At 43.2% G+C, this 4,873-nt stretch overlaps 8 non-coding genes across 8 annotated transcripts; 6 read left to right on the top strand and 2 right to left on the bottom strand.

Annotated features, from left to right (window-relative positions):
• Window positions 1–511: 511 nt before the first annotated feature.
• On the top strand, window positions 512–593 carry trnas-gcu (transfer RNA serine (anticodon GCU)). Its single transcript has one exon. It is a non-coding gene; the product is annotated as a tRNA-Ser (tRNA).
• Window positions 594–905: 312 nt separating this feature from the next.
• Window positions 906–977, top strand: trnaq-cug (transfer RNA glutamine (anticodon CUG)). Its single transcript has one exon. It is a non-coding gene; the product is annotated as a tRNA-Gln (tRNA).
• A 146-nt stretch (window positions 978–1,123) lies between these two features.
• trnas-gcu (transfer RNA serine (anticodon GCU)) lies at window positions 1,124–1,205 on the top strand. The gene has a single exon. It is a non-coding gene; the product is annotated as a tRNA-Ser (tRNA).
• A 313-nt stretch (window positions 1,206–1,518) lies between these two features.
• Window positions 1,519–1,590, bottom strand: trnag-ucc (transfer RNA glycine (anticodon UCC)). Its single transcript has one exon. It is a non-coding gene; the product is annotated as a tRNA-Gly (tRNA).
• A 136-nt stretch (window positions 1,591–1,726) lies between these two features.
• Window positions 1,727–1,798, top strand: trnaq-cug (transfer RNA glutamine (anticodon CUG)). Its single transcript has one exon. It is a non-coding gene; the product is annotated as a tRNA-Gln (tRNA).
• A 146-nt stretch (window positions 1,799–1,944) lies between these two features.
• trnas-gcu (transfer RNA serine (anticodon GCU)) lies at window positions 1,945–2,026 on the top strand. The gene has a single exon. It is a non-coding gene; the product is annotated as a tRNA-Ser (tRNA).
• A 324-nt stretch (window positions 2,027–2,350) lies between these two features.
• trnag-ucc (transfer RNA glycine (anticodon UCC)) lies at window positions 2,351–2,422 on the bottom strand. Its single transcript has one exon. It is a non-coding gene; the product is annotated as a tRNA-Gly (tRNA).
• A 136-nt stretch (window positions 2,423–2,558) lies between these two features.
• Window positions 2,559–2,630, top strand: trnaq-cug (transfer RNA glutamine (anticodon CUG)). Its single transcript has one exon. It is a non-coding gene; the product is annotated as a tRNA-Gln (tRNA).
• The last annotated feature ends 2,243 nt before the right edge of the window (window positions 2,631–4,873 follow it).

Raw genomic sequence — 4,873 nt, forward strand, 5'->3', positions numbered from 1 at the left:
CACATTTCTGGATAAATGTAGTATACAGAGCGATGTTCACCGAAAAGAAAATCCTGACACTGATTTCTAAAGTCTTGAATCCCTGTGGCATTAGAAATAGTATATAAATGCATTGGCCAGGACAAACCGAGTCAACTGCTTGGAAGGCAGCTATGCTCACCACTACACCACCAACGCCACAAGGACATGATCAATTGTCGGAAATCATCGAACCCAAACTCAAATCTCGGTGGAACTGTACAATTTTTTATTTTCACTTGTATTTAGTTTAAAGAGCAGTTGCCCAGTTCCCCACACTTATATTTAGTCCATCAGAAACTGCCTGGAAGGCAGCTAAGGAATCTATTTTGAAACTATTGTAGGTGTTTTGCTTCCATGGTGTAATGGTTAGCACTCTGGACTTGTTCCAACACCTAGACTTTAAACACTTTTTCAATAATTCTCCCTTACCCATATTTAGTCTCGACCACATTTCGGAAAAAATAAAAAGTATTTTCATGGTAGGTAAGCTGATGGGGTGGCCGAGTGGTTAAGGTGATGGACTGCTAATCCATTGTGCTCTGCACGCGTGGGTTCGAATCCCATCCTCATCGTTTGCACCATTCTTACATAAGTACATCGTGTTCCATTTCATGGAAAAAAATACGATGAATCAAGGACGTATTGTACTATTTTCCTTTCATTTCAATTAATCGTAGCCTAGAGCACAACCTTTACTGCCAAAAAATAAAGACACTGATCTTCAAAGTTCTCATTCGCTAAATCAAGAGTCTTGTTCATTCTCTATACTCGGAAATCATCGAACCCAAACTCAAATCTCGGTGGAACTGTTCAATTTGTCATTTTCACTTATATTTAGTTTAAATAACCGTTGCACAGTCAACTGAAACATTCTATAAAGAACTGGTTCCATGGTGTAATGGTTAGCACTCTGGACTCTGAATCCAGCGATCCGAGTTCAAGTCTCGGTGGAACCTATCAGAGCAGCGTAGCTTCAGTCGAAGGCTCTACGATTTTTCCAACACCGAGACTTTAAACACTTTTTCAAAAATTCTCTCTTGCCCATATTTAGTCTCGACCACATCCCGGAAAAATTTAAAAGTATTTTAGAGGTAGGTAGGCTGATGGGGTGGCCGAGTGGTTAAGGTGATGGACTGCTAATCCATTGTGCTCTGCACGCGTGGGTTAGAATCCCATCCTCATCGTTTGCACCATTCTTACATAAGTACATCGCGTTCCATTTCATGGAAAAAAATACGATGAATTAAGGACGTATTGCACTATTTTCCTTTCATTTCAATTAATTGTAGCCTGGAGCTGCCAAAAAATACAGACACTGATCTTGAAAGTTCTCATTCGCTAAATCAAGAGTCTTGTTCATTCTCTATGCTCTGAACCGCGGTTAAATATTTCAGTTCCGCCAAAATGTAGTATAGAGCACAATATTTACCGAAAAGAAAACACAGACACTGATTTCTAAAGTCCTGAATCCCTGTGGCATTAGAAAAAGTAGACCAATGCATTGGCCGGGAATCGAACCCGGGTCAACTGCTTGGAAGGCAGCTATGCTCACCACTATACCACCAATGCCACAATGACAAAAAGAATACTCGGAAATCATCGAACCCAAACTCAAATCTCGGTGGAACTGTTCAATTTGTCATTTTCACTTATATTTAGTTTAAAGAACGGTTGCACAGTCTACTGAAACAGTCTATAATGAACTGGTTCCATGGTGTAATGGTTAGCACTCTGGACTCTGAATCCAGCGATCCGAGTTCAAGTCTCGGTGGAACCTATTAGAGCAGCGTAGCTTCAGACGACGACCCTACAACGTTTCCAACACCGAGACTTTAAACACTTTTTCAAAAATTCTCTCTTGCCCATATTTAGTCTCGACCACATTCCGGAAAAATTAAAAAGTATTTTAGAGGTAGGTAGGCTGATGGGGTGGCCGAGTGGTTAAGGTGATGGACTGCTAATCCATTGTGCTCTGCATGCGTGGGTTCGAATCCCATCCTCATCGTTTGCACCATACTTACATAAGTACATCGCGTCCCATTTCATGGAAAAAAATACGATGAATTAAGGACGTATTGCACTATTTTCCTTTCATTTCAATTAATTGTAGCCTGGAGCACAACCTTTACTGCCAAAAAATACAGACACTGATCTTGAAAGTTCTCATTCGCTAAATCAAGAGTCTTGTTCATTCTCTATGCTCTGAACCGCGGTTAAATATTTCAGTTCCACCAAAATGTAGTATAGAGCACAATATTTACCGAAAAGAAAACACAGACACTGATTTCTAAAGTCCTGAATCCCTGTGGCATTAGAAAAAGTAGACCAATGCATTGGCCGGGAATCTAACCCGGGTCAACTGCTTGGAAGGCAGCTATGCTCACCACTATACCACCAATGCCACAATGACAAAAAATATACTCGGAAATCATCGAACCCAAACTCAAATCTCGGTGGAACTGTTCAATTTGTCATTTTCGGTTATATTTAGTTTAAAGAACGGTTGCACAGTCTACTGAAACAGACTATAATGAACTGGTTCCATGGTGTAATGGTTAGCACTCTGGACTCTGAATCCAGCGATCCGAGTTCAAGTCTCGGTGGAACCTATCAGTGCAGCGTAGCTTCAGACGACGACTCTACAACTTTTCCAACACCGAGACTTTAAACACTTTTTCAAAAATTCTCTCTTGCCCATATTTAGTCTCGACCACATTCCGGAAAAATTTAAAAGTATTTTAGAGGTAGTTAAGCTGATGGGGTGGCCGTACCTGCCGGTTTTTGGACTGCCTCCGAGGTCCTAACACATTACAAAAGGTCCGAACAAATCCGAACGAGGTCCGAACACATTCCGAACGAGATCAAAGAGTTTCAAACGAGGTCCGAACGAGGTCCGAACAAGGTCCGAACATTGATTCCGAACTGTGTCACGTGACCGAGGAGGCGTGGTTATCGCTTTTGAGTCGCAGCCATTCGTTTCCACCGCATCACTACAGACTCGGGTAAAAGGTTTGGAAACTTGATTAATACTCATAAAAGCAACACCATAAAAAACAAAACGGTTAACGATTGTATTTCTCGTCCCGGCAGCATGATATATAACTTTCAACTTTCTTGTTACGTGACCACTTGGCCACTTTGCTAACGGAGCTTCTGACTGCTGTGCATACTAACACTGTGTGGCTGCGGCCAGCAGTGTGGGGATATTGGCGATATGATAGAATCAGAAGACTAATAATAACTTATTTATTTGCCGTTTAATGATGTCTTGTGATGTGAAATAATTGTGCCAGGGTTCGTCCCCTCCGGTAATGGAGCCTCGTTATATGTTGGGGCAGAGTGCAGATGTGTTGTGCCAAGTTTAATTATTAACAATAATAAAACAGTACTGCAAAACATACCTACCTACCTACATAAATACACACACACACACACACACACACACACACACACACACACACACACACACACACACACACACCCACACCCTGTTAGAACCATTGGTTATAAATGTATTGAAGTGGTACAGGCAATTGGGAATTTGCTTAATCATGGTGTAACCACACACAGGGTTAGGTTGGTCTATGTAATTATGTTGTTTTTTGCATGCGTGTCTTCAGTGGCTAAGCTGTTTCACCCATGGCAAACTGCAGTGCGCTTGGACAGCTTCCACTTCATGAGGCGCTTTAACTGCGGCCTCACAACAGAACACCACCCTCTGTATGGTATTTTCTGTGCCAAGCTTTCCTCCTGCATTTTTGCATGGGACCAGGAGGATGTGCAACGCCTGAAGGAGGCCAAGAGAGAAGAGTGGCAGAGCAGCCACAGCGGGCATACTCCCACTGAGGAGCAGCTCATGGCCACCATCAGTCCAGGCGAACTGAAGAGGCACTGCAGGAGGAGGACCCGTGGAGTGGAGGAGATGCGGGGCATGATCTCAGGGCTGCTGGAATCAGTGTGGGAGCTGACGGACACCACAGGGCTGCGTCTGGTGAGCCATGACAGCATGCGCCATGTCTGGGAAGTGCAGCAGAAGCACCTGGAGTGCCTCCAAGACCCTGCAGGTGTGGCACTCTACACGAAGGTGGGGACACTCCAGAAGGGCGGCAAAGAGCTGGACGTCCTAAGGTGTGGTAGGGGGTCCTCCTCCCTGGAGAGTTTTCACAGACACCAGTGCGCTTTTATTCCAGGTACATTTGCATCAAGACATACTGTATTGTATGTCTTTTTTTAATGTTCTTTTCTGTTAGGACAGAGAATGTGTTGTAATTATTCAAAATAACAAAATGACCACTGTCGGGTATTCATGTGTATTCACTTTACAATAATGGTTGACTAAACATAGTATTTATTGTTCCTTACATATTAGAAACAAGAGTGTTGCTTGGTTTTTCTTTTTCTCACTTATCAATTTTCAGACCAGCCAATGTGACTCAAGGGGCGTTGTGGGATGGGATGCGGTTGATAACCTGGCAGGCTACCTAGTTGGCTTGAATCGCACCATCACTGCCTTGTCATTGAAGGAGGAAGCGGACATAGTCCAGCTATATACAGCTCTCCATGACATGGACAAGAAGCATTCAAGGTACAAAATAGTAATTATTTTGTACACCAGAATTAAACATACATTCCATGGAATGAATGAAGAATATGGTCGTCTCTTTCACCGTTTAGCTACACCCAGAAGGCTAGGAAGAAAGGACAGGCATCAGGAGGACCATGGAGAGCACCGAGGAGGCCGAGTGGCTCTGCTCCTGGACAGCAGGCGGCAGAGAGGTGCTGGACCACAATTTGCTATCATTTTGGTTCAATACAAATCATTGATTAAGAGACAGCACATGTCACTGTGAAA

This window comes from Gadus macrocephalus, chromosome 8 (assembly GCF_031168955.1).
Source record: "Gadus macrocephalus chromosome 8, ASM3116895v1".
Taxonomy (NCBI): Eukaryota; Metazoa; Chordata; class Actinopteri; order Gadiformes; family Gadidae; genus Gadus; species Gadus macrocephalus.